Genomic DNA, 24,926 nt, shown 5'->3' with positions numbered 1-24,926 from the left:
TACTGGATTGGACAGCAAAGGCAGAGGACTCGATGTTCCTGGAAGAGCAAGATAACCCAGGGTGTTATTTAGAGAGTGGTCACCTTGTGATTGACAAGTTAATACATGCATGTCTTCAAGACTTGCAAACCCTAATATTTCAGATAATGACAGGTCTAAGACAGCTTAATGAAGTCGGTCAGTACATTTTTGTGCTGCTCCATAGACTTCCTCAAGGCTTTGCAGGACTTTGTAGGTCTCCAAATGGGACTTTTTCTGCATCCAAAATTGGTGGTGTCAAGGCACCATCCTCAAAAGGCTTCTGTGTAATGTTGAAACACAGATGGTGCTCTGGGACGTGAACATAATTTTCCTGTCACATTGAGTTGCTTTTTAAACCCCTCTGGTCTTTTGGAGAAAGAAAAAGGGGTTTAAAAAATGTAAATACTTTTTGATGTGTGTTAGTTAGAATTACTCATTTTCTTCACCTGATTGCCAAGACTTATGAGAACCATTTCCAAAAGCAGTCACATATTTTTAAAGCAGACGGTTAGGGATTAGAGTTAGAGTATTGGTGATGATAGCTTAGAAACTACCTCTGACAATAAGCTCGCTTACTGCATCTACCAGCAGCTGAAATGAAAGGTTACAGAGCAGCTTTCCTTGCACGTGGTCTGGGTCGGGATTGCATTGAAATTTTGGGTCCGGATATTGTTGCAGATTAAACTGTATTTTGGCCTGGAGCCCGTCTGTATGTGGGGAAATAGGAGAGCCAAGTGTTAGAGCGGTTAAATGGAAAAGGCCAGTCAACCAGGAGAAGCATTGATATTCAGAACACACACACACATACGCATCAACACACACACACACGCACGCTGGTCCTGTAGCTCATTCTAGCTCTCCACACATCAGTGGCAGCATCGAATGAAGATTGAATATCCAGAGAGAGAGGTAGAGAGAGAGAGGGTGATAAAATGAGATGTGTGTGCTGCCTCAGTCGTTGGCTGAAACCTCTGACTTTAAAGTGCGTTCTGATTGGGTAAAATTGCAAATAAATAAATAAACAAACAGCACGTCTGTAATCAGAGCTTGTGATTCCTCTCTGCTGCACTGCTTAATTATGCGTGTTTATGTAAATGCAGACTCTTGATGAGATGGTAATGGATATCCCAGATTGACTTTAATGGATTCCAGAGAGACTGAGAATTAAACCAGCCTGTCTATTAAAGGGCGCAGAGGTGAAGGAACCCCCACCAGGAACCCGCCACCTCCACACATCCACCCCCCTTTTCTGGCAGCCATGTTGGAGGCTTAGCTCTCTGTGAAGCTAATGGTGGTGATGTCTTTCACAGCTGAGTTCAACAATCTTGTCTGCTCCATGTGGCTGATCATCTCAGTACCAGCGCATCATGTTTGTGTTTATATGATTAGAATTTTGGGCCAGCTAATCGCAGCAGACAGAACTGATATGGAAGGGTTTTCAGTGGAAACCTTAATGACAATGTTCTGAGGGCTGTTTCCAAGAATTTTGTAGGCTCTTTTAAGAAGTTATTAAGATTTTTCAGGGACATTTTAAGACAGTTAAGTTTTGAGTAAGTTTGTTTTTTATTTTTTGAAGATTATTCAAGATGCTGTAACAATTTCTGGGTAAGGCTAATGTTATTGGGCAGGTTTGATTGAGGTTAATATTAAATAAATCCAAGGTATGAAGAAAAAATTTCAAAAATGGTCTTGGCAGCATATAACCAATCAAAAAAGGGTCTTTCACAGGTCATAATACTCTCATTCCACAGAAAATGATCCCTATGAGTGCCACCTACTCCAGACTCAGCATATGATGATTAAAAATCTAAATAAAAATGCACCAGTAAACTAGTGTTGTAAAAAGGACATGAGGCGAATGCTGCAGCAAAAATATACATTTGGTAATTTGGACTGGTAAAATAAACATTTTAATTCCAGATGATAATGCCTATCAGGGATAGAAAAAGACTTTACTGTCACCATCCCGGGAACCTCTTTCGCCAAGAGGTGTGAAGTTTTTCAGTTGCATGTATTTTATTTAGAATTGTTTGGTTGCTGATTCTAAAGCTTGATCTCTGACCTAATCAAACCTGTTCTGGAGCAAGTTAGGTCTACAGCATAAGCTACACCATTACAGCTGCTAGTTGTCTGCTAGGTTTCACCTCTGCTACTTGGAGTCACTCAACTGGAGTTACTGGATGGGTTGAAGCACACTGCATGTTCCAACAAATGTATTAACAACAACAAAGAAGTTTGCTCTTCACCTTTGGTGAGTGAAATTCTCTTATCTAACTAAATGCAAATGTTGAGGCTTCAAAAGGTGGTTGGTGATATCGTTTTGGCTACAGTTATCCTGAAAGGAGAAGGAGAGACAGTGGGAAATGTATTTTTCCACTTCCACCATGGAGAAAAAGTAACTTAGGCTTAGGAGAGCACAGAATTGTCATCAACCTAAAGAATAACTTGCTTTATTTTGCCTTCTTCATCATTGCATGTTCTCGACCTTCTTTAGAGTTGTTGATTGTATAAGAATAGTTACGGAAATGGAGAGCTAAAAGGAGCACACCGAATGTTTGCAACATTAGGGTACTCACATAGGCCCATTGGAGATTTAACTGCCAGCTTTGCATTACAGTGGTAGAAACCCTGACATACATATATTCTTTAAATTGGAATACAGCAATAAGTAAATACTGTGTGTTTGTGTGCTTCTGTGTGTATGTGTGTGAGAGATGAGCGATCCAGCAGATTGACAGAGGAATTAGAAGCTGTCTGCACACACAGAGGACAGGCTGATTACAATCAATAATCTATCAACCACTGCCTGACAAGATGTATTGATCAGTATGAAGGAGAGAGAGCAGTGAACAGCCCATAAATACACAAAGATGAACACATCCACACAAACACGCACACACACACGCAGCTGTCAGGCAGCAGTTTCTGTTTCAAAGTTGGTTTATAAGTTGACTGAAGTCGGGCAGTTCAAACGGGATGAAGCTCGGGGAATATCTTTAAATATCTTTAATTGAGTGATATTTTTAAAATGGCCTTTTGGTGTTATTACATTAAAAACACTCAACTGTAATCTAAATGTCAGGTACACGTTTCTTTTAAGTGCTGTTGGAATGATGTCTCCATTTGATGTAAGCCAGACAATTTGGCAGTGTTAACATGCTGGTTAGCACCACAGGCACTTGTTTTCATCTTGCTTTTGAATGCAGACATAAGAATCAAAAGCAGCTTTTAAAAAATATTTATAAGGCAATTTTTGCGATGGATGCTTGACTTCTGTTAGATTCAGTTCAGCTTTTATATTGTGCCAGTTCACAGTTGACTTAAGGTGCATTTTTACAATGCTACAGCATAACCTAAACATATGCTACAGTTTTAGACACAGGTAGCACAGAAAGTTTTTGGTTTCCATTTACAGTTCATTTAAGTCTGAGGTCTACTGACCAAAGAATTTCTAAAGACAGAACAGGGCTGCGGCCACTGACAATCTGCTGAGTCATGTCTTACACTGCTAGTTTGTAGTATTGTGTTTCTTAGTTTCATCTATTTTCAAGGCCCACTCAGGCTCAGGCATTTAAAGTTATTACAATCAATCTAACACTCAGGTGTAATCTTAATGTCTGGCTGTGATTTAAGTGCAAAGACATCTTTATTTGATGTAAGATGGATAAGGCAGAAAAACTGCAGGATTGCTCAGATTTGATAGCGACTGCTAGCATGCTGGTCATGGCCACAGGCTTCAAATGCTTTCATCTAACATCAGGAGCTTTTTTCAAATACTTGTAAAGGTAGTTTTTTTAAAACTATCGATATGATAGAAATCTATGTGAAGCAATAGATGGTTAAATACAGACATTAGTTCAACTTTGTGAACACATTCTGCATATTAATAAGTAGAATATATAAATTAGGGAAAAGACTCTTGGTACAGGACTGGGTTTGGTTTGCTTTTTATTATGACTTGTTTTTTTTTTAATCAACCCGCATTCATAGATAGATCTATCCTTTGGATAGCATTGCTACATCAGAATCCCCCCCAAAATCTATCAGTGGCTCCAAGGGGTTAGTCAGCTGACTGTATTTGGGATCCACATATGGGATCTTTAGCATTTTAATGTTCTGTAATGGCGCAAATCCCGGACAAGCCTCCAATTTGTCACAGTCTGACTTTAGAGGAATGAAGAGATATCACTTAACTTTTTGGAGAAAAATTAATTGCAGTTAGTTCATTTGTAATATGTGTAGTGTGTGTGTGGCTGTGTGTACAGGTGTGCTAAAAAGCCAAAAACAAAGAACCAATTGCCAGTAACAGAGATCCAGCCTGTTTACGGCTTGTCCACTGTTCACTATATAATGTATGTGAAGCTGAACTGTAGTTGTTATCTGCTTATATAGTGCACTATAATGGTGGTTTGAAACAACAAAAGCTAGTGTCCAGAGGATGTACATTACATTACTCGACTAGTAGCATCTTGCATTGTTGCCTGTTTGTTATCAGGGGTAAAAGGGGGAAAGTAGAGGTGGTCGATATGGAGACAATGAGTTTTTCTTACATTTTGAGAGTACCTGGGATGCATAATAATTCTCAGATGTTTCAGCCTTGCAGCAGAATTCTTTAAATAATATTCAAATACCAGAACCCCCATTGAGATTTCAGTTTCTCAATCCAAACTGTAAATATGTTTTTGATATGTTGTGAAATGGCTCTCATGAATATTATACCTTAAGGTGTAGTTTTTTTTATACCAAATACATTCATCAAAAGCAGGCAAGTTGTAGCTGTAGTTACTATCAAGCTTAGGTAGCTAAATACAGTCCAGTATGTTATGAAACAAGTTAAATGTGCACATATATGCAATATTGTTTTGTTTTGGGTATTTTTCTGTGAAAATATTTCAACTCCCTGCTGTACTTAACCAAAGATACCAGTGCTGAGGTTTCTGTGTGCTGAGGTTTCTGTGGCCTATTGTTTTAGGAGCAGCAATAATTAGGAATGTAATTATGTAGCAGTGATACAGTGCAGTGTCTGAAATGTATCAACAGATTTCTGCACTTGTACCCAAGTAAGTGCATTACTTAGCAAACACTATATAGTGGGTGAATATGTGGCGAAACAGATGGACAACTTAAACACAGCTGCAGAAACTCAGTTATATGTATAAGCAATCACAATCAGTCAAGCAGTCAAACCATCCCACTCCCTTTCACAAGTGTACCATTATTTATATTAGCTATTAAAATGTGATCATAATACCATAAGGAAACAAATGGATTAAAAGCTGACCCAAACCCAAAACCAGACAGGCATGGAGACATTAGGCACACACACAGAAACATATGGTTGGTGTGTAACGTGTGTGTGAAGGTCATTAGTTCCTGTCTGCTCTCTGCATGCTCGGAGCCTCGTTGGCATGATTTCTTCCATATCTGACCAAATTACCCACAACACCACAGCTACTGCCAACACACACAGCCCTGAGTGTTTGCATGTGTCCCCGCTCACCATACGGTGCACGCATGGACTATCTGCACCTCGGCCCTTCAATACTCAAGGAAACTGTGAAGGAAAAAAGGAGGGGAAAAAAACTCCTGGAGGAGAATCTCTGTTTGTACAATGAAGCACTTTATTGTTGCCTGTTTTGATAAAACTCACAGAGGAGGATTATCACAGTGTGATATTAATGTGCTTCTGTATAAAAGAAAGCCTGAGGTTCAGTCTCAATATTCACTGGAAATTCTACAAATCAAAACAAGCAGAAAGCCAAAAAAGAGAACACAATAGAACAGAAAAAAACAGACAGTGTGTAACAAAATCAACTCATTTAAATGATAAGATATAAACTAAGAGGTTTTAGAAATGATAATAGCAGCAGGATAAGATGAACAATGCCAACAAGCTATTCATATTCTTCATTTTGGCGGGATGTCTTCTGGAGGAAGTCCAGCTCTTCCTGCGGAGGCCCCATCCTCAGCCAAGATGCCCGGGCAGCTCCTCCATATGCCGACAGGACATTCAGAGTGTGCTCATTAGGTCCCCCTGGCAAAAACCCCACAACTCCAAGGTCAGGAGACGGCTCGTTAGGAAGGAGAAGCCTAATGAGCGGAGAGATCCTTAACGAAGGAGACATTGTTAACGAGCCCAATGAGCAGCAGCTTTAAACTCTTCTGGGCTCGTTTTTGGATGAAGACGGGAAGATAACAATGACTGATGCAGTTCAGATCACCTCCACAGTCGTTTGTAATAAATAAAAATAACTTCTTACAAATCATCAAAACATAGTTGCTACATAAATAAACTCCAGGAAAGCAGACAATCAAATAGAAATATACTCACTTTACTCATGTATGCTAATTTGTACATGTGGTAAAAGTGGTAAAGCTTCAAATCTGGGATGGAGTAAGACCAGATTTGGTTTAGATGTGCACGCCCCTTTAGAGTGTTTTATGAAAATTTGGTGAACTTCTTAGTTCTCATATCGCGCTATCATGTGTTAAAATGACTGTAAAACTATGGACATTTCCATCAGTGGCCATGTTAAGACACTAAACATGCCAAACAAGCTGATTTTAACATTAGCACTAACATGTCGCCTTACTCAGTGCTACTGAGCCTCAGGGTCATGAATACAGATCTCTTAAGCTCCATCCAAAAGGGACACAACATTAGCCCATCTGTTGGTGATATTACACAAACCCATTAATGGGGTATTGCTGTAATGGGTCTCTGTTTTATCGAGATACACAATTGCCTTTAATTGCTGGTAAAGAGTGTACTCTTATACACAACTTGGCACAAACAAATGCTCGGCACTGACCACCTGGTGTCACATTTGAACCCACTGGCTATCTTTTTGCAGTGTGCACAGTTAATGTTGTTACATGTAGTGTAAGCCACACATCACACAGGTAAGTTATGACTATGAACAGGAGGGACAGTGTCATTTTCAGTCAGAAGCCAGGGCTTTTTAAGCGGACTCTGCTCTGTTCTACTTTTGAACTATATTCAGGAACATAATTTACAACATGAATCATCATGTTGCATTAAATAAGATGTGAAACTAGGGACTGAGACCATCAGTTTAACAGGAAAGTGTTTACTGTGGGTGGGGATCAAAGGAAATAAGCATTGTTTTCCCTCAGACTTTTATACACTGGATTTATATACAGATTTCTTTACGCAACCAGGGGACTTGCCTCCTCCTGTTCATTAGAGAAAAAAATATATAAAATTTTATAGCATTTTTCTTTCCAGAGCTGGAAGCTGCATCCATGGGTGTGACACTTGTTGCCCAATATTGAGGTGACCACAACGAAAAACACCTAGTTTCTCTCTGTGGAGCCAGTGGTTTTGATAACCCAGCAGTATCTGAGGCCCTGTGATGAGAATGGTTTAGTGTTTCCATCAGTTTGCCAATGGCTTTTTCGACTTCCTCAATTTCCTTCAAGTCAAATTCCAGACCAAACTGATAAAATGCAGGAAATGCAAAGAATATTTTCCAGTGGAAATTATTTCAGCTGGGGGAAGAAATCTTTATTCTGAGGCAAGTTAGCCCTACCTTGGGCTTTTACCATGCATGACACTTGGAAAAACTGACCCAGTATAAATGCATGTACATGTGTTATTACAGCAGAAAGTGTAATATTAAATCAATTCATTTAAATTTTATTTTTATATACTTAAATTATCATTTTTTGATGAGGTATAGAATTTTCTGTTCATATTGATGGGAGTGAAATGATTATGCAGTACAGTATGAACTCTGAGGGGCTTGACTTCTTCATACTCAGTAAATCTGAGGTTGGTTCAGTCACTGGGGAGTCAGTGTGGACTGCCTGTTATAGTCTCCATCCTCCTCTTCCTCGTACTCCTCCTCCAAATAGACGGCAGTATCTCTGCCACCTCATCCACATATAAAAGATTCTTCTTTTCTTTCTCCCTCTCCTCTTCCCCACCTCCTTTCTTCTTCTTCCTCCTCTTTTCTTAGCTTCTGCCCCCCTTCCTTCCTCTTCCTCCTCCACCTCGGCCTTGCAGTGAAATAAAAGATTACGGGCAGACGAGTCATTATTTTCAGTGATGGCAGTCATACATCATTGAGACTGCACTGGTGAGAGCGAGAGAGGGCGAGAGACCTAGACACTGAGAAGGCAAAATGAGAGAGTGAGAGAGAGGGGAAGGTGAGTGGATCGAGACTGAACGAGAATGAAGCTGAGGATGAGCTTAGAGCTTCTTCCTCTGGTTTTTTTCCTCCCTCTGTCTGAACCAGTCTGTGTGAAATTAATGGCTGCTACACTGACCATGGATCAGACTCTGAGCACGTTTGTGCTCAAACAACTCAAACCAAAAAGTAAAACAGATCAACAACGGGGCCGTGTTGATGGGGTTTATTAAAAATTTACTGTAGTTAATTGAACTTGCAGATGGAGGCAGATTTCATCACAATTTAATCTGATCAGTTGAGGGATTTTCATTTGATTAGATGTATTTTTCAGACACAAATGCAGATCCGATTTTGTTTTAGGTGCAGCTTCAAAAAGTTTTAAAATCACAGTGGGAGAATAGGCTGTATATAAAACATCGACTCAAGCCAGTTTATTTGTCTATTTGTGTGTGTGATTTAAACCTGTTTTCTATTAAAAGCCAGCAAAAAATTGACTTTAGCTAAGTCAAAGGACCAATTTAAACAGCCCATCTCCCTCAGGTAGGCCCACATCTTTACCTGAAAAGGTATTGTCACATAATTTGATACCCAGGTTGTCGCACAATGTTGCTATACCCAAAAGACCCCAAAACAAATGGACACAATTAACTTTAATTGCAAAAAGGTTTTAAGCAGTCAACAGGGACACATCACTACCACCATGATGATTGGAGCTTTTGGATCCGAAAAGATGTACTAAACAGGTTTTATGGTCCTGCAAATGTATTGGTCTGCGTACACAATAGGGTGGGGGGGTCACCCACCCCAGATGTGCTCCTGTGCAGATGTAAGCGTCATGGCTTATTGATTGACAAGTGGGCCTGAATAGAGAAACATGCAAAAACTGTGTTCACTAGGAACAAGACAGCCACGAAAAACTTCAAGGTTCAAGTTATAACTTCACTCTTCTCTGAAGCTGATGGACCACAAGCAAAAATGTCCCACCGGCCAGTTGTACCACATACTTTGTACACTGCCTCCATCTGATGAAACGCCTCTTTGTACAAAGATGGACAGGAACATGCAACCCGCACTGGAGCAGAAATCTTGCTAAATGTGGAAGTCCATTAAACTTGCATTCTCTGTTATGACCAGCAGGGGGCATTGGTTTTAAAATGCTGTCTGAATGACGCTACTGCTCAGTTGGTTTGAGACTTCAGTACACACTTTCCTTTTGAATTCTGATTTTAAATGTGGGTTTCACATCTTATTTTATACAAGAGATTTATTTTGTAAATTATGGTCCCATTTAGAATAAAACAGACAAAAGCAGAGTAGCTCTAGGCTATGACTACCTTGCAATTAGCTATGCTACTGCTGCTACTGCTACTGATGCTACTGGATGAGTGTGCAGTTAGTTCCAATTCATATAACAACAGTTTCTACAGAGTTCCAGCAGCTTTTCTCTCATCATGTCCAGTTAGAATAAAACAAATATGGGGGCAGCCACACATCTAAAGTCAGCGCTTCAAAACATGAATTTACTGTATATGATGGTGAGGACAAAACCTGAGCTCATCACTAATCCCTGTACTGCAAACTGAGATGCTACTAGGGACTAGAGTCCGTTCCAGATGATCAGTCCACAGGAAGTAAACAATCACTTGTCTGACAGTTTACAACAGGAAAACGCCAAACTCATTGTGTTAGTGTGTTTGCACACCAAACTAGCATGTGTGCACTTTTCTGCACTGTTTTTGAACGTACAGCTATTATTACTGCTGCATTGATCTCGAAAATCTGTGTAGGCATACTTCTCCCCCCACACACTGAAATTTGATGAGCAATCAATAAGGGAATTAATAAGGAATCTGACCTATAAGCAGAATTAATAAGGGCATTGCTGTCAATATAACTGAATATAACCAGTGGGGAGATGAATTGAATTTATTATAGTGTTAGTTTAGACAGGCCATGAAGTCAGGCTTAGCCTACATCAGCTGATGGTTCAGCTCATAAACAGCTTTTTAACTTGCTTCAACTTAGTTTTGCTAAACTGCCAGCCACTTTGAAACCCACCCCAACCTCAGCTTTATGTTTCATGCTGATTCTAACTTAATTATCATCCATGCCTATTGTGTTCTGTAAGGTATTCCAGCATCTGCCCTCCAACCTTTTGGCTAGCCATGTGTACATGTCGAAGGAGATTTCCCAGAACAGCGCCATACTAAACTGTCCTTTATAGCTGAGCTTTAGAGCTTTGGCTACTTGTAAATGTAAACTTCAAATTTAGAGCTCTCTCCACTTTTTCCTTGCCTACAGCTCTGTCTTCATGGGTTAAGGCTGGTTATATCATATGTATACCTACAATTCTGCAGTTCTTTAAAAAGAGGAAATAGCTGCTTTGTCGGGGAACCCTTTCAGCCGTGGATGATTGTAGCTTTAGTTTGGTGGTGAGTATTTGGGACAGCAGGATGGTGTATAGGGGGCTGAATTCATGGAAATGACACAACATGTCATCGAGTGCATCAGTTTGGCTCACTGATGTCTTTTGAACAGTTATTCCCCTGAGCCATAGAGCTTCATTGTTGGAGAAGAAGATATCCACACACAGCTCTCTTGCTGGGAGGATACAGTGTTGGTGTGGATCTTTTAAAGGGATTTTTTTTACTCTAGAAGAACAGAACATTAACCCAAAGACCTGAGAGTTTTATTTATCTTCTCTTTTTACTTTCTGAAAAAAATCAAATAAGAGTGTAGAGTTAAACTAAAGGACTATTTTTATGTTCGAACAGTTTTCTCCACCATGCAGTTGCACCATCTTTGTGCAATTTCGTCTTCTCTGTGTTATCATCATCATCTCTGGTGGCGGTGTCATCATCCAACAAGTGACTCGAGCAGGCAGAGAAGTTGGTTTTCAGGGGAAGCAGCTACGAGGCAGTAAACCTTCAGGGGAAAGCTTTATGTTCCCTCAGTTATTTTTTCTCATAAAATACCTGCTGGGATAATTGGCTTGATTGTTTGACGCTGTGCAGAGTTGCACTTTAATTTGCCACTCAAGCACCAACATAGCTACGCCTGTATTAGAGAAGGATATTTATTCAAGGATTTGCTTCCCTTTGTGTCTCTAAGTAGTGTAAATTTACTAAGTAATAGAAGTAGCACTGAAAATTGCATATTTGGATTCATTATAGTGAATATGTATATCAGAGCGCTCCTGTTGAGGCTAAAATTTGGGATGGGGAATAGATATTTATATGATGGAAAGATTTGTAAAACTGTTATCTTAAGACCCACCTGGAAGGGATTTACTCATCTTTGGGGGTTAGTTGATTTCACCTGACCCAGTCAGTGAGTTTTAATCCAGTCCAGAGGTGAGGTATTTGCCATTCCTCACCAGTAATAATTAGAGCAGATATGACTTGGTTTAAAGCAAATCAGTGAGTCCCCCCCCCCTTTAGCACTTTATCAGTTCACTGGAAAATTCAAGTTTTATGTGTAAATATATTGGTTAGACATCTGCCAAGACAACTACACCCTTACACTCAATGAGCCACCATTAATACCACGTTTATCTAACTGGCTTGTACTCACCTTTTAAGCTTTCAAACACTCATAGATCCACATGAAGTCCCTCCTATCTATTAAAGCTGCCAGTGAATCCTCCTTAATACTATTAGAAGATCCCTTAAATAAAACCAAAGATTATTCAGTTGTTGAACTGGTTTCAAGTAGAATACATTTCGAGTAGATTTTGATAGAATACTAAAGTGAAATGACACCAAGGACCTGCTGGAAGCTGAGCTGGTCTGACCTCTGGATCCATTAATACCTGAGATAATAAAATGAGTGTAGAGTCAGCATAGCAGTGGGTTAAGAAGTCACTTCATAGTTTTTGTGTAATTACTGGATGTGAGCCGTGGTATGCACTGATGCCAAGTGGAAAGATGTGTGCTATCATTCAGCACAACTGATGGGAAGTTGGTCTGATGGTTTGTTTGTCCCTGAAGCAGGAACTTCTGTCCGGATTTAACATCCCGCTGCTCTTGAAATCCTGTCAGAGCACATCTTCTCTTTCTTCTTCTTTTTCTTCTTTGTCTCCTTCTTCACTGCTTTTTTTTTAAAACGGGGGATTTATTTGCAGATCAAATTGATCTGAACACGCACAGCCTCAACTCCTCGCGGTTGGCTCGCAAAATCACACTTTCTGTGACACTCGGCTGCCTTAAATAATCATCTGCCCAGCAGCGGCGATCCATGCAGCCAGCTGTTGATCCATGTTGGCTGTCAGTTCTGACAGCTTTGTCTTTAGCAGGATCCTCATTTTATTTGCATCTCTTGTCACAAGGAAAAATATGTGCAAGTAAAAGGTTTAGGTCATTTAGGGACCATCTGTTGATGCCAAATTCATTCTGCAGAGGTCTAAGGTCATAGGTGAAAACAAGAATTGACTTTCCTTTTTGAAAATAAATGTAAGTTTTTATGCTTTTAGTAAGAATGTTTATTTTACCTTTTTTCTGAATTGTCACAACTTGGGAGATCAATTCAATAGAGAAATTTAAACACTGGGGGATCAGCTAGGGTTGGGATTGGAGGTTAGGGTTGCCGCCTATCATAACTTAGACATCAGAGAACTATCTTGCTGGAGTCCTGCAACAGATGCTCTGGCTGTCAGATGCATCACCTATGAGTGGAAAACATGTCTGCAGTCTAGTATTTGAAGGCCTTGTGTGTCAGCCTGAAGGCCGTGTACACGTCATAAAAGATATTAATGCTAAAAGCAGTCGACCGTCATCCTCCTGAATCAGCCAGACCTCGTCATTAACAACCTGCCGGTGCCCTTCTGACATGTTATTGGATGCTGAGACAGGTGGAGTCAAACTGAGAGTTGATGAACCTGCTGCTGCAAGGTTTTCACTTAAGCCTATCAAAAAATACAACCCAGGAAGACAGGCAGAACATGTGCTGCAGAGACTGAACAAGGCCACGAGGGATTTAAAAAAATAATAATTTAACAAAATTGAAGTTGACAAGTGGACCAGGAGGAAGTGGTTCACATATTTAGATCTCAGCAGTTTTTTGAAGGAAGCTGGTGTCTGATCAGTGATGTGACAGTGATTTTTGTTGGCATTCTTATTCCAAGGCAAGTTTGTAGGGAGCTGCGAAGTCAGACCCAGCAAGGCTTAATAATACATACCCCTCTGAACCTGCTGAGATACGTTCAAGAACAATAACACAAGTTCACATCTGATTTTTGTACTTTAAGTGAAAGGCTGCAAGTGTTACTCTTCAGAGGAAGAGTTTGAATCAATGTGAAGTATCAAACGTGAAAGAACTCATTTGAGGCCCTGTGCTCATGTGTTTCCACCAAAAAGGTTTAGTTTCCAGAACTGGTTGGATTTAGGTACCATCCCACAAGCAAAAACTCACTGAAGAGACGACAGCCTTCAATAAAAGAGTGAAAAACCCTCTATCCAGCACGATGTTTACATCTCTCCAGCATGTCCTGGGTCTGCTCCTGACTGGACATGCCTGAAATACCTCACCTAGGGAGCATCTTTGTCAGAGCCATTTATGAATTGCAGCTATATTGTTGTGGAGATTTTTGCATGCCTGAGTGATCCGAAAAGCTGTGTTGTCTGGGAAAGAGACTCCCAAGGAAATGCGGTAAAGGGTCAGGGTTGGTGTGACTTTTGGTCACCTATTAAAACAATAAAAATACACCACAACAGATACCAGGCACTTGCTTCCAAGTCTGCCCATCTTCTAACAAATATTTACTTCTTTAGTATCATCAACACTTTGGAGTCTTTTTTAATTGTTATTTTATTCATTTTGTATTTATTTTTATTCACTTTAACTCAAAAGAACAGGAGGAGACTTTGTGATGATGACTGCAAATCATCTGCAGTTTAGTAGAAACAGTGTGATGTTACTTTTACATCATTACCAGACCAAAAAGTTTTTTGTCACTTTACTATTTGGGAAAGAGTTTGAATTTCATCTATACTTTCACAGTAATGTCCATTTTATGTTTTAATATTATAACAAATCTAATTAACAGCTCACATGAGAAAGCTGGTAGCTGGAGGTGAAAGGTAAAAGACTGACCTCTTCAGCTTAACTTGCTTTATGGAAGTTGTTAAGGAACCAGAATTGCATGACAGGAACTTCTGAGTAAAAAAATACATAAATATGCATACGGGTAAATAAATTGTTGTGAGAAGTATTAAAGTAAAAGACTCATAATATCCACAGAAACGACCTTGAGCACTTTTCTCACTGAGGGATGACTTTGATGGGATGCGGCTGTAATTACAGGACTCAGTGAGCTATGTACAGCATGCCTCCTCCTCTCAGTAACAAACAAGCATCATCGAGTTATTTGCACTTTTGTTTCCTCCTCTGAATCACCGTGTCCTTGTCATGTCGTTCCAACGTCTATCATTAGAAACGAATGGCGTTTGTATGCGTGAGAGTTTTCTTCCCCAGGGCTCAGAAACAGGAACGCCTGCGCTGTAGGGCTACTGTGGCAGGGCTGCTGAATCGCTCATGTCACTTTCCTATATGCATAAATTAGCAGCATGTTTACATTTTTAACCATTTACCCCCTGATGTGATCCAGTTTCCAGCATCCTAGGGTTGGGAATTTCACAGCACAGTGTGATGCAGATGTGCTGTAGGCATCAGTTTTTATTTTGGAAGGTTCTGTGGGGGACGATTTTGTTTTTTTAGGTGGCACAGAGATAAAAATGTCTTTACCAGCAGTGGTTGGCTTCCTCAGGGAGATTGCAGAGGAAATTAATTAAAAAGTGTTGCCTTTTTTTTTTTATTATGCTTCAGTTTGAATCTCCCTACATAAACAAACAAAAAGAGGTAAGAAAAAACCTTCACAACCAACAAATTGTGCTCATGAGCATCTTTAACAAACCTTTAGATCTGTTTAGACTCTGACTGGATTCCACCTGTAATAAACTTGAAGCACTGACTGGATGTACAGTACTGTAGAAGGTTACAAACTTGTCTACATAAAAAAACTGCAGACTTCTGCCAACACAAGTTTTCTTGTTGTCAGTGTCTTTCAGGGTCTGAGTAACGATATAAAGTCATGTATTTTTCACAGTTGTCCTTTAAAAGAAAGGGAAAAAAGGGACACGTGACAGGTATTTCCATTAGTATGAACACACTGAAAGAAACTACTTTCTTTGTGTGATTTAGGTGATGTAGCTACCTGTATACAGTTTGAAGAAGCCAGCACACTCTCCTAAAATACACCTGACTGTTAGCTGCACAAGACACAATCAAACATCAGGGGGCCTGGCAGATTGCAGATCTGATCCTGAGAGTTCAGGGCTGGAGAGCATATGTGAATGTGTCTGCATGGCTGATGGAACAGAGTCCCAAAAGGTCTGTGGAACCACTGTGGTTGTTCAGTAATGTTCACTGTTCATCATCCAACATCTTCAACACAGTGAAGCATGTTGGTGGTAGCATCATGATACGGGGTTGTAATCTCAGCAGCAGAGACTTTACAACTAAGGAAAGGAAGAATGGAGTGTAAAGAAAGCTTGTTATGAATTTCACCATAGTAAGACTAGAGTAAAAAAGGCCTTACCTTTCAATTTGACAGTAACACAACACTTTAGATGCCTCAGGATAAGTGCCTAACTGCCCTTCTATTGTCTAGCCAAAGGGCCTTCAGCAAAGTACCAAACAAAAGATTTGAATACTTTCAGAATTGAGTCTTTGATTAACGAGTTCTAATAAATTTTGTAAAGATGGCTTATACTTTATCCCCTTTAAAGTGAATTTAAAACACAAAGTCTGTTTTTGCAATTAGTGGGAGCTAGTTTTCTTTTAAAAATATTTTTTTGAGAATTTTAAGTTTGTACAGCAAGTCCTTTCATCTCATGACGTCTACTTCTTTTCCATTATGATGTGGAAGTTGCATCCTCACTGCTTCTGAGTCAAACTCAACATTCCTTTGCCACAGGGAGTGTTAAACTCCACGTTGGAAACTGCAGATGTAGCCACATTTGAGCCAAACATTCATTGCATGGAGGGTCTGCTTGTCGTTATGCTCTTTGGTCTGTTAGCAGGTTTCTCTTAAGTTAAAGTCAGCAGTGTTTCACTCTGAATTTCATCACATTGCTGTTGTGGTTCTCTGTCTAATGTACTGTGCAGTTTCAGTTTCACTCACCGATGAGCTCAAAGTGGAGCCGAAGCCTCTGTGTCAGTGTTGGTCTTGTTTAGTGTTCGGTGCTGAACTGTTGACTCTGCTCAGCAATGACAGGTTGGTGGTGTTACCGTCCCATCTGTTCGGCCCCGGAGCCCCTCTGTCATGCAGGTCACCTCCGCATTAATCTCACTAATTAGCCTAATGAGCCTGTTTCTTGGTGGGCCGACAAACGAGTACGACCTGAACACACAGGAACCAGACGGCTTTGCTTTGCAGGACCAGAAAACACAGATTTCCTGGCAGCTTCTGACCTAAATACAGCTCAAGCCCCCCCCACACACGCACGCGCGCGCGCACACACACACACACACACACACACACACACACACACACACACACACACAGACACACACACACGATGCTTATTTTCTGTTTAAAACAGCATGAATACACAGAAACACAGAACAAATGTGGTGACACACAGACTTAGTTAATATAATCCATCACACATACTTGTGTAAATAAACACAAAGAAAATGAAAGAATGAATGAAGAATCTCAGAGCAGAAAATCCATTGTGACCGGTCCAAAACGCTAAGTGACAAACCTTTTTGGTTTGCTTGGTAAATTATGTAAAATCTTTTCATGTGTTTTCTTTTAGAGAAAAGAAAAAGGCAAACATACATAAATTTAAGAATAAGAAAAAAGTAATAAAACACACAGAGGTTGCATTTGAACTTGTCAATGGAACTTTGTATGTTAAAAAACTAAGCCTAAAGGTGTGGAAAATCATTTTTAGGTACTTGATGTAAAAAGAAAAATGTATTAAGAAAAATTCTGCATTTGCAAAACGAACTGTAACACAGTATAGGAATGAGGACATTTCATGTACATTAGGGAAAAATGTTTGTTTCGTAATAATTTTTTGGAATATCTGAAGTCTAGATCATTTTACATTTGAGCATGAGACGAGGAGAAGGTGGATCCATCCATCCATCCATTTTCTTTTCTGCTTATCCAAGTAGGATTGTTGATAATGTTAGGCAACACCTCCATCAGCATCACCATGATGGAGACAAAGAGTCACCAATCTACCAACACCTCTGCAACTAAACCAAGCCACAAAAAATAAAGCTACAGTCTGTTATGTCAACTATAAATTGATAAACCTAGTTACCTAACCAAAGAGCTGCATGGTGAACTTTTACTATGGCTGGAAACTCTTTAAAGAAGTGCTGGGGAGATGGATAAAGTGAAGCAGTTCACAATGTCAAGCTCAGCTGTAGTCCTGCTGGATCAGCTGATATCAGTGCAAGCACACATTGGCCATGCCATGCTGTTTAAGCTGCTTTAGTCTGCCTGCAGTTGCTGTAAGCTGCTTTGCAACCCTCCTCCTCTTCAGCTCCTCTTTTCATGCCATATACCTTATGCACTGACTGGTGTTTGCTTTGCTCTGTACAGGGGGTCTTGCTGCTTCTTTCCAAGCCTCTGGCTGTGCCCCTTTTAGTTATTTCATATAAGCACATTGTGGAAAATACAGAAAAGTCCCAGAAGAGAACCAAGCCATAAAATAGAAATCTTTTAACTACAGCAGTCATGACTGAACTGTTTATGAAAAATTCATGATGATCAGCAGTTTGTACTTATCATTCTTACCATAAATGTCACAGTCGTTGGTTTTACTGCCACATCTAAGACATTTGCACTGTCCACATCTTAATGTATCTGCTGTGGCTTTGGACATGATCCAAGCAACATTGGGAGAAGCTAAGGCTAATAGTTTTATATGCTGACATCAGGAATGTGCTCTGATAGCAGACTGCATTGCTTTATTAGATTTTAATATGTTAAAAAACTTTATTAATAAGCTCTTATTGGATCTTTTGACTTGTATCCACTGTTTGAATGTCTTGCCTTTGATGCCACAGACACAAGCAAAGAAAAAAGAAATCCACAGCCTTTGATAGCCATAGCAAACTTTCTTTAAAGTCCTAAAGTCAATAAAATCAGTGGAAAATGCGGAAAATGCAATATCTGCAGGAGAGTGGTGAAGGGTGGGGGTGGAGTAAAATCAGAGCTCGTGGCATTTTAAATGGTCAGACTTGGTGACCTTCAGGTAACATTAAATGTATTATGCATTCAGAACGTAGACTTATTAACATTAGCTCCACTGTTGCTGGTTTTTACTGTCAACTGTAGCAAAGCCCCCTGGTCAGGAGCAAACACCATTTGTCCTCAGAAGAGGCAGGACAGGGTTAATGAACATGTCATGGAGCAGTGGCAGAATGCATGGCGAAAGCCCTACAATCCTTCAGTGCAGCCGAATGGCCCGGTTTAGCTGTGATAGTTAATTAAAAACCTTATTAATGTCATATTAGTGTCACTGCCGCGCTTGTCTGGTAATTGGTGCCTAAAACACAATTAAAATTATGTTATTAACTGAGAGAAAGGAGCGAGATGCCTCCGTGTGAAGTTATGTCTTTTGTTACACAGAGTGAACCAACTGGCGAAATACAAAGTGTACACTTTTAAAACTCACCCCTGAATAAGTCAAAGTCATTTCCATTTGTCTGCTGAAAAGTGTTCCTTCAAACATGAAAATGTCTTTTCCCTTCCTCTGATTCTGATTGACTAACCCATGGCAATCAAACTTCTTTCTCTTCTTCCATTAACCAAGTCACTCACCAATTCACTGCCATTTAATTCACATTATTTCTATTTTAGCTGAACCGAGTACCTTGTTGCAGAGGTCACATTCCTTCATCATTATTATCATCAAGAGCATTATCATTACACTGAGGCATCATCAGTACATTATCACTGGAGTCTCTGGAGACCTTTAACATTCTGCAGACTCCCTGCAGACAACGGATTTTAAATGCTGTTTGTCTCTCATTCCTATGGACACAGCTCACAGGCTGCAGGCTTTGGAACACAATATAGGGTGATTAATTCATGATATCGGCCACGCCACTTTTGTTATCTTTGTAGTTAACAGTATAAATGGGGATCCTGCAGATACATGATTTTTCTTTTGCTACACTCTGTATGTATATGCAGAGCCGGTTATAGTCAACATGCTGGTGGGTGAGTCAAAGCAGATATATGGACTGTAACATGTTAACTGCACTCTTCAGGGACGCTGAGCTCTTTTGTTGCTGAGCGGTGAATTTACAAGTTTCTCTTCTTCACTTTTTCATCATCCATAAGCTCGTCCAGACTCCACACTCAGTGGCTTCATCCTGATTGGTTGTAAATGCCTGGCTGCTTTCTATACAGCTCCATGTACCATATTGGTCTGAATGTAAGATGACCCTGATTACAAGACGACCCCATCCCCATTGTCCAATACCAGAGAATAGATAAGAAACACGTTATCAGACCAGTCCAAATGGGAAAGTTTCCCCCGACACACTAATACCATGAAAATCGTCTTTATCCTGGAAGCTTTTTCTGTGGTAACGATGAGAAATAGTTCTGTAAAGGCAGAAACTGGTGTGACTTTTCCAATGCAATGAATTCAGAATCAGTCTTTTCTTTAAAAGTCTGATCACGACATCCTGTGACCCCAAAACAATTAAAAGATAGTAAGACGTTGGGTGTTTTTGTCTGGTGAAAGTGAGCTGAAATAGTTTTCTGATGGGAGTGAGTTTTCATCCCAGCTCGTCAGTTTAATGTTGTAAGGCCACTTCCCTTCTGTTTCTTAGTGTTTGCCTTCTCACCGCGTTTTCAGTTTCCATGTTTTCTCCTGGTTTGTTTCTGTGTTGGTGTCCTCGATTTCACTTCACTTGCATGTTGGCAATTTCATTTCCTTGTATGCATCCTGCTGCTCTACTTCCCGTCTTTGCCTCAGCATTTTTGCAATTCCCCAACCGTTACCAGCTGTGTTTCATTACCAATCAGCCTTCACTATATAGTTAGCCTTGCCTCTGCTTGTGTCTCTGTTACTTTGGCTGTCTGTGCTCTTTGTACCCTGAGTTTTCCCCTGGTTCTCCTTTTTCTCCTCCTGCCGTTTCAAATTATTTCCATTTTAGACTCTAGTTGGATTCAACCTGCAGTGCCCTTTGTTTTTTTGAACACCAGTTTTATGTCTGTGTACATTAGACAAATGTAATTTTTTTTTTAAAATAATTATTTAATTTGAATATGTTTTAATATGCAGCTTTAATATGTTTGTCTGGAACAGGTCTCTCTTCGAAATGAGACATTGGGTCTCAATGGGACGACCTGTATAAATAAAAGTTAAAATATATATATATACTTCAAAACATGACTCTATTCATAAAACCACAGCCACAAGCAGCTGAAAGAAAAAGACTCTTGTTTGCATGGAGCAAAGGATGATGTCGGGTGGTTTTGAGATGTATGTCTATAAAGTCTGTCCACAGGAATAGATTTCCTTTGACACAACCACAATAATTTTCTAACCTTCATGCTCACTGACCTGAATGCAGCCCGAGTGAAAATTTGTCACTGTTTTCTGAACATTAGCCCATTCTTCACAAAGAATTTAAAACCCTTACATTTTAAATGGTGTGAACTATTTTAAGGTACCAACATTAAAGCAACAATAGTTCCTTGCTTTGTACAAAGAGAGCACTGAAAAGTGGTAGTGATTACCTTTTCTGTAGACAGTAGGCGAACATACTTGCTGAATCACTTCACAGTGCGAGCACAACGAACAAAAGGCTTTTCAGCCTCGATTCTTTTCATGTAAAAAGGTGCGGTGATGATTAAGAGGTTAACCACAGGGTCATTGTACCCACAACACTGGTGATGGTGTCATTCTGAAGGTCCATGTAGTACAACTGAGGCATTTCTGTATGTAAAACAAATCCTTACCTGTGGAAGGTAAATAGGAGATGTATTGCTTTGGTTTCATTTTGTGTTGTTTATTTTTAGAGGTGTTGTTGTTAGTTTTTAGACCAGATTCAGTAGAATCAATGTGACAGACTCATTGTCGGTTGGCATTGTCTGTGTAAGGTTTCTGGGTCACCTCTCAGAGATAAGGGAGCTCGGTCATTGTGATGGGGATCAGATTAGGAAAGAGCCAGTTGAGGTGGTTCAGCCTTTGCCTAGGAAGCCAGCGGGACACCTCCTAGGTGAGATGTTTGGGCATGTCCAACTGCCAGACTCATTCACACAGGAGTAATTATGTCTCTCAGCTGGCCTGGGAACACCTCAGTATTCTCCAGATTAGGTGGAGGAGGAAAGAGAGAGGTGCAGGCTTTTCGGTTAGATTGTTGGCTCTGTGACACTGATTCAGACAGGTGGCAGAAAAAGGATTGAAGGTCAGACTTGGTGTATATTGGTGTTTCATGATTGAACACTGTCAGTCACGTCTTAACCATTTCCAAAAAGTGGAAGGACATTTTGAAACCATTGCTGCCAGTGTTTGCTGCCAACACAAGCAATCCACGAGGTGAGTCATGTGGTTGGATCCTTGGTCAGGCGTAAGCTTTGACCACACATGACTCTTGGTTCAGATAAATTGCTAGAAAAACTTTTGGATAAAGTAATAAAGAAGTGAAGACTACTAGTAACGACAACTACCATTTTTAAGGGTTCTTTGGTGCACAAAGGCAATCATGAAAATGTCTCTGGTTTACTGGAGCAGATGCTGCTGGGAAACAAATGAAATATACAATTTGGAGATGCATTTATTAAAATGATAAAACATATAATTTTGTTACAATGCTTTGCAAAAAATTGATGGAATACAAATTTGATTTCTCTGTGCCCCCAGAGTTGGATGGTCAGCAAATAAGAGAGCAGTGGTCTTTCCACAGCACACACACACACACACACACACACACACACACAGTACAGGAACAGGATAAAGCTTGAAGGACGATCTCACAAACATAAAACTCCAGAGAGATTGTTTGATAGTGAGGTCTTCACATTGCTGACAGCTACTGTGCAGTCTACCCATAATCCCCTGCAGGTCTATAGCCAGCACTGGTGTGTTGACCCCTAAACGTATGCTGCAGGGTGTGTGTGTGAGAGTGTGTGTATTAATATTCAGTCTGCAGGCAGGGGAAGAGGAAAGGATTAAAGTAAACTGTTTTGAGTTAAAGCAGAATAAATTCATTCAGAAAATTTGTTTGATTTTATTTTTTAACACATTGATTGGCTCAGACGGGTAGTAAAGTTATTCAGATCCATACATTAACAAGCTTGATGCATACATTTTTTGCAAAAACATGTACTTTTTTTTCACTGTTTATAAAGATTAGAATTTAAATTCTTTAATGAAATCACATTTAGATAAATATTAAAATGCAGTAACAATATAGGAAATCAATTAGAATCAGTGCATTGGAATAAATCCATATATAAAGTCATTTTAAAGATTTTTCATTTTAAATTAAATAAATAACAGTACAAGGAAGGAAAGACAAGAAAGAAAAATAGAGGCAGTGAAAGGAAAGATTTGAGGAAACAAGAGAACGAAAGAGGAAAAGTGGGGATCTCTTCATCGCTCCCCAAGGCAACGCCCCTCCTCCATCTTCACGCTCCGCTGACACTGATTGACAGCCACCAACCCCCCTACTCACACATGCACACCCACCGGTGACTAAACATGTACACTAAATATAAACCGAAAGCCTCTGGATGTTTGTTGAGGGGGCTTTTTGTTGACTCTTTGCGCGCCTGTATTTGTGTTTGTCTGCGTCTGTTGTAAAGTCTGAAAGTATCTGAAAACCTCACTGTGGATTTATTTTTTGTGGAACATCATCAGCTGTTTACAGACAGTTAACAGCATGTTCCTACTTATAGTCAAATTCAGGGTTTTTGCCATTTACTCTAAAACAGGATTCATTGGAGAAATTCCAATAGAGTCAACAACCTGGAAGATGATACATGTTGTTTGGCTTTACTGTCCACAATCAAGCCTTTCTGCAGTATCTGAGGTGACAGCAGATACTTGGCCGGATCAGTAGTTTGCTGTAGTGGTGGATGATTATTCAGATTTTAATTTAATTTGGGATTTTTGCAAAAATCCTAAATTTTAGGATTCTTTATAAGGAAAACAAGATTATTGGGATAAAATTATTAGTTTTTTGGATTCAGTTTTTGCTACAGTGCACCTGAACTTAATCATGATTTGGTTCAGGTAGAGCCAAGATGGCGGAAAGAATCAACAATAACTTGTAATAATGTTTCCATACGTGTAAAAGAGGTGTCATTAACCCTCAGGTATGGTGGTCCACTTTTGGTGGAATCCGGCAGAGAAGTCACTTGGCTGTTCTTCAACTCCACATTGCTCTCTCCATGGCAACTGCGCCGGGTTATACTTGAGTCCGTTACCACTTGGACCTCTTTGTTAGCTCCATCTGCGCCAACAGAGATCCTACAGTGAAAGGTGCTGGCCAACATGGACTGTATGTTGCTCTTGATGATATTTGAGCTAATGGAAAATAGGATTGAAAAAAATCACCATAATGATCACTGACAAAAAATAATCATGATTGTGCTTTTTGCCACCAGAGCAGCCCTGTTTCATTCTTCATTGTTCTTGAGGAGCACAGGTATTAGATTGCTAAACCCTAAATGCTTTCTGAACCCATTCTTAATCCTAGATTTGATCTCAATCAATGAAGAAGTCTCTGTATGTGTTTTCCATTCACTGATTGTATGTGCACTTGCAAGCAGTCTTTGAACAAAATAAAATATACAGCAGATACACAGATATTTTCTTACATTCTTTTTTCTTTCTGTATGATGGCATAGAGATTGGGTATCCCCAATATGGTTATTTCAGGCACAGAAGCCCCACCCACCTGCTGTCAAATCAAAAGAAAGTGGGAACTAGCTAAAAGATGTAGTAGGAATACTGCACTAAGGCCAAATATTAGATAAAGAAGCCTTATTCTGACCTCTGAATCATGCAAAGTTTCTTTAGTAAAATCCAAGAATAAAAATATGGAGCTGAAAATTAACAAAACAAATCTGTTTTAAGGAAACATTTGGTGACAACTGGAGGGCAGTGACGATGACAAGTTTCATCGCAAAAGGGACAACTAAAATTCAAATCCTAAATGTCCTCTAATACTAAAAAACAAAACAAAAAACCCTTGAATGACATTTTTTAAAAGTGTTAATGGAAATATCAACAGAGATCCAATGTTGTGGTTTTCTGTATGCACTGCAAATTTGAATTTGCTTAACAAACCAGTTTAATGGTTTTGAATAAGCACTGACAGCGAAGTGCTTTGTCAGCTTTGATAGTATAGATTTGTATTGTTTACATTTTATTCCCCCAAAAATGGGCGATCAGTGAGTGGAATTTGATTTCAATGTACATTATTCTCCTGCAGTTCCTCTCTTGTTACTTTAATGACGAGTGAGAAAATGACTACAGGACAGGCAGCTGTTGGAGTATTTCAGCAGTTTCAGTTATTTGCCTTCAAAGGGTTGCGCTGATGTAAAGTGAATAAATTAATCTGTGTCACTGCAATCAGTTATAATTGTGTCCAGTATTTTTCTCATCAGACATCTGACTAATAGGCTCTCTTATTATGTGAGTAATGTAATGATGTAGCTGTGATGCAGAAATTGGATAAGGATGATTAGATGAATGAATT

At 39.7% G+C, this 24,926-nt stretch overlaps 1 protein-coding gene across 2 annotated transcripts in view; it reads left to right on the top strand.

Moving 5' to 3' along the window:
- The window catches only part of dcc (DCC netrin 1 receptor), a 324,319-nt gene that overhangs the window by 39,275 nt on the left and 260,118 nt on the right, over positions 1-24,926 (top strand). The gene's annotated exons all lie outside the window — the stretch shown is intronic.

The sequence above is a fragment of the Oreochromis niloticus genome, linkage group LG7 (assembly GCF_001858045.2).
Source record: "Oreochromis niloticus isolate F11D_XX linkage group LG7, O_niloticus_UMD_NMBU, whole genome shotgun sequence".
NCBI classification, from domain to species: Eukaryota; Metazoa; Chordata; class Actinopteri; order Cichliformes; family Cichlidae; genus Oreochromis; species Oreochromis niloticus.
The sequence above is the reverse complement of the archived record's forward strand: the minus strand, read 5'-3'. Positions and strand labels throughout refer to the sequence as shown.